Source organism: Chrysemys picta, chromosome 8 (assembly GCF_011386835.1).
Source record: "Chrysemys picta bellii isolate R12L10 chromosome 8, ASM1138683v2, whole genome shotgun sequence".
Lineage (NCBI taxonomy): Eukaryota > Metazoa > Chordata > Testudines > Emydidae > Chrysemys > Chrysemys picta.
In genome coordinates, this window is record NC_088798.1 from 85,572,703 (window position 1) to 85,585,555 (window position 12,853).

A 12,853-nucleotide genomic window follows, 5' to 3' on the forward strand; every position below is an offset into this window, starting at 1 on the left:
TAATGGGCATGACCAGGTAGAGGAGGGCCAGGCCAGGGATAACTGCACCACACAGTCTCCTGGTCCTGCCACTGTCAGTATTAACTCTCTCTCTGGGTATGTCTACACTGGAACAAAACACCCACGGCTGGCCCATGTCAGCTGACTTGGGCTAAGGGGCTATAAAATTGCAGTGTAGATGTCTGTGGGTTGGGCTGGAGCCTGAGCTCTGGGACCCTCCCCACTTATTGTGTCCCAGAACCGGGCTTCAGCCAGAGCCCAGACATCTGCACTGCAATTTTTATAGCCTTGCAGCCCAAGCTGCGGGTGTTTTATTGTAGTGTAGACATATCTCGAGTCCTTTTCCATACCCTCTAGCCCTATTCAGTGTGGCCTGGGCCCAGGGAAAAGACAGTATGGGGGCTGGCACCTGAAGATGCCTCAAAATCTATAGCACTTCTATGGCTTGGTATGCCAGTATAGTGAAAGAGGCATAAAACCTTCCCTTCCTCAGGCCAGAAAATCTACTTCCGTATGGGGAGGAAGTCCATCTTAGTGAGTTTTCAGATCCATCTTAGTGAGTTTGCCACATGACTTTGTATTTTTCTGCCAGATGGAGGGGTAGCTCTGCCCTATCATCAGTGGGAGAGAGAGACAGTGGAAGGAGTGCACAAGGCAGAGATTTAAACAGGAATGACAACAAGGGAGTTATATAATGGTAAAAAATGATAAGAATTGAATTCTGATTCAAGATGAGTATGGTCCTTGGTCCACATGCAGAATTCCTTCATGTGAATTTAGGAGCTCTGAGTGAGACTGGGGATAGACATGGCCATGAAAAATTTAAGAATTAAGTGTAGGGTGACAAGAGGGCAAGTGTGAAAAAATCAGGCTGGGGGGTAATAGGTGTCTATATAAGAAAAAGCCCCCAAAATCGGGACTGTCCCTATAAAATAAACTAGTGTGAGATGCACACATGGGGATAGTGAGTAAAGACAGCCAACAGATCATAAGTTAAAGAACAGTAGGTAATCAGACAATGAATTATAGATGTGTAATCCAAGGGCAAGGTCATAGGGCAGAAGAATGTAGTGGGTAGGAGAAAGCACCCATTCCCAGCTCTAGGTGCCCCTTACAAAGTTTTAAAATTAAAAATAAACAAAAAAAATCACATCAAACCACTTCCATCCCCTGCCAGTCACATCTGGCCCTACAAATGAGTTCCCATCCCCATGTTTGGGAGGATTGAAGAGGGGCTTGTATCATGTGATAGTTTTTATGTTACCCTTATTTTGCTGGCACAACATTAACAGTATTGCTGCTCAACTTGTTTGGAATTTTGGCAAAATTTAAAATGTTAAAAATAAAAAAAAAGTGGGAAAAACAAAACAAAACAAGGAAATGGACATGAAAATTCTCTCTGTGGATTGACCAATCCAATCACGGGTTGATTTAAAAAAAAGTTTGTTTTGTTTTGTATTTTTAAAATGCCAGTTTTCCTCTTCTTTTTGGACCAGCTTTAATTTGAGTTCCTGACTCTGTTGCTGGGAACTTGATGTTGCTTGCTCACCAGGCAAGAAATTCTTTTTAACGCTTAAACACATAAGAAATATAGACAAACCTTCAAACCTTTTGAGAGTTAAAACAACACCTAAAAATCAAGCAAATCTTCAATTTACCAAATTCTATTATTGCTGTTCAGTTACTGGAAGACCACATGCACAGCACACTGTATGCAGTGCCGGCTCCAGCTTTTTTGCTGCCCCAAGCGGCGAAAAAAAAAAAAAGAAAAAAAAAAAAGGAGAACCTGATCGAGCTGCCGCCAAGGAGCAAGACAACGAGTGAAGGACCCACCGCCGAACTGCCGCCGATCCGGAACGGGCTGATTGAGCTGCCGCCGAAGTGTCGCCACCGCCAATCCTGACGTGCTGCCCCGACAACGGACACACTGCTGCCCCTTTCTATTGGCCACCCCAGGCACCTGCTTCCTTCGCTGGTGCCTGGAGCCGGCCCTGACTGTATGCAGCCACATTAGTCATGCCTGGGAGACGAGAAAATACTTTTAGCTTGTCAAACTTGCCACAGCAAAGTGATGCAAGGTTAGATTTATCCTGGATGGCTAAGCCAGGCTCTTATTTGACCAATAATATCTCCAATGAGATATTCCATTTCATGTTCTACCCATAGAGAGCAGTCCGATCCCTGAAGTATGGAATTGGGTATGAATTTAGATCCAATTCAACCTTTCCCAAATTGAGAGTCAACCATTGTACCATATTATATCACAGGCAGAGACCGTAGTTTTCTAGGGGTGAAACACACTGATTTAATTACTCCATTTTCCTCACTACAGAAGTACAATTATTTCAAGATAAGGGCAGCTTCCGGGATGGAAAAAGAAGCACCAGTGGGTCCACAGTATGCTGTGAAGGAGTTGCTTGTGACAATAAGAAATGTCCTCACTTGTCAGAATCTATTGCATGCCCTGGAAAGATATGATCTGGCAGGAACAGAGCACCAACTCAATCATCATGACTCAGACTTATGTCGTGTCTTGCATCTACACAATGCAGATCAGGCTAGGCTTGAGGCATGCAAGAAGCACTGGCAGATTCTGTTCTGTCTGTGAAACAGCTGTCAGCCAATCACTAACATAATAGACAACACACTTGTTGCCTGACTGGAGAGTAGCTATTGATCTACAACTAAAGGCTTTCTCTCTTAAACTTTAGCCATCACATCCCGTTACATATCTGAAGGGGTGAACCTTTCATTTCCTGGTAGTTCTTAACAAGACCTGGGCATATGAATCATTTAAAAATCTTACTGTATTGTGTTCACCGTTCTGGTACTTGGTTGTACAGATTCATTTTATGCACAAATTGGATGTTGCACCATTTAAAAATGTATCCCAGTAAATCTCAAAGCAATGACTAAAGTTAAAAAAGAAAGAGAGAAAACATTTTCCAGAATGAACACCTTTGACACATTTGCATCATAAATAATTGATCCAATTTAATGTAACAACTAGCAGCTGTGGAATTATGAAAGTCTTGTATCAGCATGTAAGCAGAGTCAGAATGAGCTCTACCCTGACATCTGGTAGTGAGCTGTGGAAAAGGACTTCAAGGGCTGATCTCGTTTGCCTGGGCACACCCACCCCACCTAGCAAGATGGGACTGCTTGCCCAAATGGTCACTTTGGCTGCTGTGGGATCCCCAGTCTCTTTGTTATTGGGGCAGGAGTAATAAAGGGTTGTTATCCTGGTTATGAGAATCAAGGACAGTAGAACTGTACCTGGTATTTTATGACGGAGGGACTCGTCTTCAACTAAGTAGCACTCGCTAGGCAAGGGACATGGGTTCCAAAGCCCACTGAACTGAGAGAGGCTGGGGATGGGTATTTGTACCCGGCAATGTGGGCCCTAAACACCACTTTGACCCCTCCTCTCTCCACTGTGTAATAACAGAGCTAATTTTGACTCCAATAGGAGTCTTGTTACATGCTGCAGAGCTGAAATCACTGATACCTAGGTCTAAGCATTAGACTTACTTTAGACTAGTGGTTCTGAGTGCACCAGCACTGAGGCTACTAACAGCTGAAATCATGGAGAGTGTGTGTGTTACCAAAATGTCGGGTCCGCCTAGCTGAGATCCAATAACAGCCAGACAGGGATAAGGAAAGGTTGCTTTATTCTGCAGAAGAAAGGAGAGCTTTGCACCTGGGTACAAAAACTCTGTCTTACACACATTTTACAGATCCTTTATACACATTCAGACAAAGGCCCTTGCCGTGTTAACACTTGATTGGTGGTTGCCAGACCCGTGCTTCTGCTATCTGGTCAGTGAAATCCAGTTTGGGACCAGCTCCAACTACCTCAAGGCCTTGAAAGGGAAGACAGTTGAAAAGTTCAGGCTACTGTGTACTTGAGGTGTCTGCTTCCCCCTAATGGCCGCTGGCTGCCATAACGGCTGCTAGCTATTAAGGGGGGGGGGTCGCTGCTGACTGTCACGTGTGTGGGAGGGAGGTGAAGCCATATTGGTGGGTGGGAGGCAGTACAGATAGCAGGAGGAGTGGCTAGCAGGGTGGCTGGCGGAGAGGCATGGCTGGCAGCAAAGACTGCAGTAAAACCCCGCAGAGAGGCATGGCAATTGGCCATTGACCCGAGCAGCAGAGCATGTAAGGTGTCCCCATACCTCTCCCCACTTCCACCCAGGCTGGGAGGTAAAACTCTGCAGGTGAACTTCTGAACGCTGGGGGCTGCACTGACCAAGGACAGAAACTGTGGGTGGAGTGACGGTTGGATTGCTGGACTTAAGATCCTGAGGGGAAACGGACACTGCCAAACTTAGTTGGGGGTGGGTCTTTTGCTCATGGTTTGTGTTATGAATCTTATTTGTGGTGTTTCCCCAACATCATGCTGCATTGTTTCCCTCCTTTATTAAAAGGCTTTTGCTACACTCAGACTCTGTGCTTGCGAGAGGAGAAGTATTGCCTCTTAGGGGCACCCAGGGAGGTGGTATGTAATTGTCCCAGGTCACTGGGTGGGGGCTTGAGCCAGTTTTGAATTGTGTTATTGAAACAGAACCCCTAGATACTGAACCCGGCCCTTGTTGCTGCCAACTCTGACAGACAGAAAGGTTACAAGCAATATCAGCAAGGTAGCTGATACCCACTTAATCAGTACTTTGGACTGATTTAAAGCCCAAAGAACTTCCTGTACCAGTTTTGTTATCATTAATGTAATGGAGAGAAAAGGGTTTAGTCTGATCTGTAAGACATCTGAGATGAAGGAATGGTTAAAGGGGTATTGTATCTATCATCATAAGAAGCAAATTCTGAAACACATATTGAATGCTTCTTCCTAAAGACCATAATTTATTGTGCAGGACAGGAATATCTTTGCTCAGACAGAAAAAAATTAATAAGGAAGATATAGTGCTTTGTATCCTGCAGTGCTGTAACCATACTTACAGGATTTTTTTTTTCATTCACCAATGAAATGCAGCAAGCTCATGGTGGAATATAGTCAAGGCTAAATCCTTGTTGTACTGAAATCAATGGCCATTTTTATCATTGGGGAAGGATTTGGCCCAGAGTACTCACAGCAGTTTAGGATAGGAAGTGAAGAAGAATAACTGCAGGGAGAATTCAGGTAGCAGAATATAATTATCCCAGTTGGAGTTTGGCGAGGACAGCAGAGCTAATAACTGTATTCTTGTGAAAACTGTCACAGGATTTGTAATGATAATTTGGTTTTATCACTCATTACAAACATTGCCCGTTTTTGTTGGTGCATAACTTGAAGTTTGCAGTTGAGACAACGGAATATTTGTGACTGGAATTTAGGAGACGGGGAATAGCATAAAACATGGGAGGCATGTAATTCAAATTTAAAAATAAAATAATTACAAATATATATATTTTTTTATTTTCAGCCTGGATACCTTACAAATAAGTTTAAATGCATAGTAAGAGAGTTTCGTGCTTGCTGATTGCACATCTAATTCATTAAGGGCAGATAGGAAAGGATGAGTTGTTTGTCTTAAAATAGAGCAAGTTACATCATAAAATGCTGATTGCCAGGAACCAGCTGTCAGAAAACATGTATCTTCCATGCTGAGAACTACCAGCACTGACTATGCATCCAACTTTGTGTTCATGTACAAAAATGCATAAAAAGAGCAAATGTACGAGGGACACTAAAGAATCGAAACATGATTTTGGTTTTAAAATAGCAATGTATTTAGATGAGAACTGCCAGGGGGCCTTCAGAAGGCTCAATTCTGAACTCGGAGCTGTTCTGTGAGGTTCAGAAACTCACTGTTGGATATGGGTAAGAAGGCAGATTAACATGATGGATGGTTAAGTAATGGAGAGGAGTTGAATTGAGCTAGAGACAAACATATCAGGGGGGGCTGATTCTGATCTCATGCTAGTGTAAATCAGAAAGAACCCTGCTGAAGTCAATGGAGTTGCACTAGTGTAAAAATGTTTTGAGAGAATCAACCCCTGCACAATCCATTGCTGATTTTAAGAAAAACAATCACAGATTTTTCTCACATCCATGATCTCTCTCTCTTGTTTGAGATTTAATTCAGTTCTGTACCTACTCTTTTCTTTCTTATGAATAAACCCCAAATAAAGGCAGCTTTGCTTGGTCAGCCTTTGTGAGATTGGCATTATTAATAAAAAATTATCATTTTGTTACTTGTTTTTGAGAGTGGCAGAGAGTTGGCATTTGCCTACTCCCAGCCAGGAACGTGTCACATTAATGAACAAGTGATGCGTGAAAGGTCATAAGCAAAATAAACAATTTAGTCTTTCATGATTTACCCTCCTTAATAAACATTTTGTTGAACTTTTTATTTTTTTGTGTGGGGGGGATGCAGTACTTACTGTGTGTTATGATGTATTATTTGTGGCATTCCACTTAATGAAGTAAAATACTGTACTCATTTGTGAGCACTGACATTATTTAACCTCCTACTTACTTCCTATTTACATACACCCACTCTTCAGCATCTTTACAAACAGTAGTCAGCTAAGCCTGTCAAGTCTTCTTTTATGTATGTTAGATAAGAATTATTTACACCTGTCTTTACAGATAGGTAGAACAGAGTAGTTAAGGGTGAGATTCTTTGCTCCACTTCTTACGGGGGCAAGGAGGGCTTTGAACCACCATCATGCTTTCCAGATTTTGGGCTGGTCTTGCATGGTAGTCCCTGATTGTGGTACATCATGAAAGATGTAGTCCAGTGAGGGGGCCCGGCCCATAGAGGAGAATGGGAGCAGGAGGCAGCCAAACTACAGCTTCTCTGAGGCACTGCGGTGGCTGAAAAGAGAAAAAATGTTTGGCTTTTGGGATTGTCACACTGTCTGGAGTGGCTCACAAATGTGGGTGCCAACCATAGGGCAGACTATCAAGAAGCAGGGCACAACCCCCAAACTGGTCATGTGTTCTGTAGTTAGATGTCACCAACCAAGTATCAAGTGTGAACACCTCAAGTATTATACCAGCCTGGACATGTAGTCACAGACAGGCCCCTTGGGCACTCCAGTCTATCAAGTCTGCCTTTGTGATAGATGGACCCTTACATCGAAAATCACAACAATATTCAGGAGTACTTGTAGCACCTTAGAGACTAACAAATTTATTAGAGCATAAGCTTTCGTGGGCTACAGCCCACTTCTTCGGATGCATATAGAGTGAAACATATATGCATCCGAAGAAGTGGGCTGTAGCCCACGAAAGCTTATGCTCTAATAAATTTGTTAGTCTCTAAGGTGCCACAAGTACTCCTGTTCTTTTTGCGGATACAGACTAACACGGCTGCTACTCTGAAATCTAACAATATTCAGGTTACTCCCAGTCCCAAAGGATCAGTCACTTACCCTAGGTCAATTGTACCTCAGATCTCAAACCAAAGACAATGTCAATGCTGTAATAAACTAACTAAAGATTTATTATCTAGGAAAAAGAAATGAGAGTTATTTACAAGGTTAAAGCAGTTAAACATACACACACGAATGAGATACAGTTGTAGGTTCCAAAAGACGATAGTAGCTGCTATAATATGCAAGCGCTATATGTCCTTTAGGGCTAACCCAAGCTAAACAGCTGGGGACCCCTTGCTTATGCTTAGAAATCTTCACCCCCTCAGAGTTCAAACAGCATAGGAATAACAATTTCTCCTTAACAGGGATTTGTATTCCTTTCCCCCAGTGTTCAAGCTTGTCTATGTACCCTCTTCAGGGATGTGGGGGAAGCAATCTTTTCACACTTGGTAATCCTTCTGCCCTGACAGTGGGCATTTACAATCTTAGCAAACATTTTTATAGTTACGGAGCAAACACTCAAATATTACCTTATAACATGGGATACAGGCATTATAAGTAAGATTAATACATGTAGAATCCTCTAAGCATTTCACAAAGTCTAAACACTAAACATGTTCTTTTAACTCTAATATCTATTTTAACAATACTAACACACAGGTGAGCCAGACTGGTCTCCAGCTATGCATTTGTCAATGTTCAGAGAGGACCAGGAGACTTGGCAGGAGCTGGCATCTGGTCTGCCAGCGTCACAGGGATGTACGGTTTTTCCACGAAAAGTCAAAATTTTCTGTGGAAAGCCAATGATCTTCACAAAAAATATAATTAAATCAAACCCTCCAATTTTCTGTCAAAGTAGTTTTGAGGAAACAAATTGGATCATTCTTAGCAGTTGCCAGCTATCCATTTGACTTATTTCTATAGCAGATTTATTTACCAGGGCCTGCTTCTTCAGTGTAAATTGTAATGTTTTCCTATTGGGACTGAGGCGGCATTTAGAGTGTTCAGAGTGGTGTAATGGAGCTTTATCATGTATCTTTAGGTCTGATTATGTTTTAAAGTCTACAACAGATGAGAACAGATGTGGTCTGAGAAATTTTAATTTGGAACCATATTCTGATGAAATTGAAATGCTTCATTAAATTTAGGTTAATTTGGCCAAAATGTTATTTAGGAGAAAAACTGAAAATGAATGTTCCAGCAATGTCAAAATATCCCTTTTCACATTTTTAGAACCAAATGGTCTGATTTTTCATTTTGAAGCAACTTTTTGTTTTGAATGTTTTGTTGTGTATTATATATTAGATTAATTATGTATTAAACCATTGAAGTTGAAGAGTTATTTTAGAAAGTCTCCCATATAAACCATTCACCTCATAGCACCGTATTTCACTTTCATTACCACAATACTAGTCTTATCATATTAACAATTAAAAAAAAATTGAGATTGACTCATTCTGTTGGAACCCCCTTGAGAGTAAAAGCCTACCACAATGACATATCCATCTAGGTCCCTTCAGACACACTTGTCTGCCAGCCTTGACTCTGTCTGAATGGGAACAAAGCTGGGTAACTACATTAAATTGAGGGTATCTTATGTAACACTTCAGAAAGTTGTTAATAGGATCAGACTCTCATTTTATTAGACGGTTGAAAGTCCACTTTTATTTCTGAAGGACTCATCTGATTCTATAAATGATTTGTCAAACTATTTGGAAATAATTTCAGTGGTTGTCTACCTAGTATTTCTGCGGCTTTGCAAATGGTACAAGAACTGAAGAGTTTGTTCCAACACTGCTACTCGATAGTGTTATTAAAAAGTATCGAATGAAAATAGACTGAACCCTGTCTTAACTGAGCACTCATGGCCCAACAAAAATTAGTTGTTTTACAGTGATAGCATTCTAATAAAGATGGAACAGAATTGCACTCAGTGTATTTGGAAATGTAATCAACAGGAGTCAATTGCGGTTGTAGCTACCCCAAGCCAAAATCATTATTATGTTCGTTGGAGGGGAAATTGAACACCCTTGCTATTGTCACATAGGCAAGGAAAATCTTCATATGTGATGAGTGAGAATGAATATTCTCTCTCTGTCTAAAACACCATCTATTTTCCCTTACATTGTTACCATAAAGTTGTTTAGTAAAAAAAAAATGCAGTGTCACTTTAACTTCGGAGCAGCTCATTATAGCACCACTGTAGCTCAAGTCATGGTGAGTTTGGGGGTGTGAGGAGCTGTTGCACAGGAGGGTTCAATGTTGGGTGCCCCTTATATATGAAATAGGGAAAGTGCAGTGAATATTGCCAATATTTTCACAGGCAGTGGTGGTTTTGGCTGATATCTCACTCCTAAGGGAGGCAAAGGCCCAGAGAACACAACTGCTACTGGAGTCCTGAAACTGCTCTGGCTCATATGCTACTAACCTGTTCACTGAAATGGTGGCCACAGAATTCATTGCAGAGTCTCTTATTGCAGGGAAAGAAACAAGGTCACCATCCCTAGAAATACTTGGGATAGGATTGCAGAATTGCAGAAAGGGTCATCAAGATTATTCAAGAGGATGAGAGGGACATCCCCTGCACAGCTAAACAAAGTATTCTGCATGGGGAGAATTAAAGCCCTCTCTTCCCCCAGCCCAACAAGCCAAAGAAAGGAAAAGTGAATGACGCTTCTACCTCTTTTTTTCTACTTCTAGCCAAACAATGATCTGTTGGGAACTGCGTAATTTGGACTGCTATACTAATCTTTTTGAATTAATTTCCTACCATGCAGTACTTGATTGAAGTGACAACTATATATGCATTCTCTATATATAGCCTATATCCCTCTTGAGCCAGCTACCTTAAGTTAACTGCAGTGAAGACAAGCCCTTAGCATCTACTGCTGATAGAGTTTATCACCTTTAAAAACATGTAAATCGATCGTGGTCAACTATCTTATGTAAAAATAGAGTTTATTGTCTGAAAAAAGGAAAATATTATTTTTTTCATTATAATTGTCATTAAAGTACTAAATAGAGCACTGGACAGTTGGGGATATATTTGGACACTACAATATATTTTTCAGTTCTTAGCTACGTGCATTAGAACTGCATTGATCTCTGAAGTGGAAGTGTGTATTAGTAGAATGTAATAATGATCATGGGTTAATTCTTGGAGACTGGTATTATGTTGGATGCGAATGTTGCCTTAATTTAATATTTCCTTGCTTTTTAGACTCTGTGCTGTTGTGGAAAAATACATTTAGGTGACTTTAAGGGCTTAACTCTATGTTTAAGAATGCTGCATTGGCACAGCTGCATTGCTGTAGCACTTAAGTGAAGACGATCCTATGCCAACAGGAGAGCTTCTCCTGTTGACGTAGTTAATCCCAAGATGCAGTAGCTATGTTGACAAGAGAAGCCATCCTGGTTTGGTATTAACAACAAATTTCATCCATTACTGTATGTCCCTTCTTCTAGGTCATTAGTAAAATGAAGAGAATCCTGTAGCATTCTGCTAGTCCCTTGTTCCACTCAAATTTTTTCAAATTTCAACACTTTAAAATATTGTCAATTTCAAAATATTTCGGTGAGTGCTACCATTGAATTAAGATAATATGCAAATTGCTTATCAAACAGTGGGCATGTTTCCACTATTTTCTCTACTGCTATGTAAAATATGAAATGACATACACCTCTTCTGCTTTCACATTTTGCTACAAACCCAGAGCAGATTCACTGAAGGAACTACTAAGGACTGTGAATCTTTGGCAGTGCTCTAGTGTTGAGTTATGGAGTCAGGTTGGAAAAATGCAAAATCACTTGGCTCAGACAGATGAAAGTTGATTGCTTCAGAGAAACCTCAGATGAATTTTTTAGTTTATTTCATCCCAGAACTAAATTCAAAACTCAGGAGGTGCAAACTACTTTGGATTGAAACCAAATAAAGCCTTTCCATTATCCCCTGTGAAGATAAGCAGTCATGTTTCATACACCTCTACCACTGAAGTAAAAAAAGACGAAGTCTGTGCTTTTCTGAATCTTTCCTACATTGCTTCTCAAATTAAAACATTGTGGCCTTAATGGAGCAAAGCACTCAAGTATGTGCTCAAAATTCCATGGATTAAAAGTTCAGTGCTTTGCTGAATCTTGGGGCATAAGAGCCTCTGTCCAATCTGTGTATATTTTTTATGTTTTCACATTCATTTTGAATTAAAAATGTCTGATTTAAATCTCTCTAAGCCTATCCATTTATCTCTAACTTAAACTCCCATGCTCATCTTTTGAAGGTGTTTGTGCAGGTTTCCTTTGAGGAGGAGGACTGAGGTGTCAGTTATAGTGTGATTGTTTTGTGAGAAGTGTTCACCCACGGGGAATATGGTGGTTTTGTCTTTTATCATTTATCTGTGTGAGTTCATTCAAGAGCATAGTGAGTTGTCATTGGGGGCACTTAGTGCACTGAATGAGATACACCTCATCCTCAGGAGCAAGCTCCCCACAGACCAGACCCACCAACTCACAGCAGCACCAGACCCAGTCATAACAGCAGATACAAAACCTTCAGATATATCTCCATTGCTACAATAATCAATACACCCTCCCCCCCAAAAAACACCTTTCAAGATTGATGGGTCTTATGTATGATTATCACAACATGTACTTCGGCCAGTGCACCTAATGCCCCAATAACAACTAGGTGGGTAAAATGAGACAATCACTATGCTCTTAGTGCTCATCCTTAAAGGAAATCTACACACCTTCAAAAGATGAGCCTGGGAGCTTAAATGCATAACATTTAGACACTAAAAATCATGGATTTAATAAAGGCACTTGATGTATGGCTCATTACAACAATCCATAACCCACTAACCCTCCTTTGTCTTATAACTGCAGAGGTGTTAACTACCCACTTCACCTTGAATGGTCTCTTACCACATGTTAACCCCTATGCAAAACAATCTGTTCCTCCTCATATGCAGCTGTGACACTCTGAGAACCTTTCCCAGACCTGAAGAAGGGCTCTGTATAAGCTCAAAAGCTTCTCTCTCTCTCACCAACAGAGGTTGGTCCAATAAAAGATGCTATCTCACCTTGTGTCTCTAATAAATACTGCAGACTTGCTTGTTCTGAAATATTGTGCAGTGGTTGCCATTTAGAAAGTCAACATTTACCAGCAATGTCCACCTCAAACCACAATTATTTCCTTTATTAAGTAATTCTAAAGTCTTACATACCACAGAATAGTAACAGTTTTTAAACACTGACTTTTAAAAGCAATCATCATAATACCAAATTCTTCCTCCTTTTTTTTATAAGGGAATTTGTCTTACCCTCTGCCCTTCCAATTTCCATTATTGCTTATCTATTTTTCTGCTGTGAAGATAATACCAGTGGGCTGTTTGCATCTTTCATCAGCTTCAGTGGGTGTTGGTTTCATGGCAATGAGAACAGAACTTTGGCCCAAGATATGTACATAAGATAATATAACCTAGTGTTAGCCGTTGTGGAAGCAGAGAAAGAACTGACAGGAAGGGGATGCAATGCATGACAG

At 40.8% G+C, this 12,853-nt stretch overlaps 1 long non-coding RNA gene across 2 annotated transcripts in view; it reads left to right on the forward strand.

Moving 5' to 3' along the window:
- The window catches only part of LOC122173766 (uncharacterized), an 87,249-nt gene that overhangs the window by 55,300 nt on the left and 19,096 nt on the right, over nucleotides 1-12,853 (forward strand). The gene's annotated exons all lie outside the window — the stretch shown is intronic.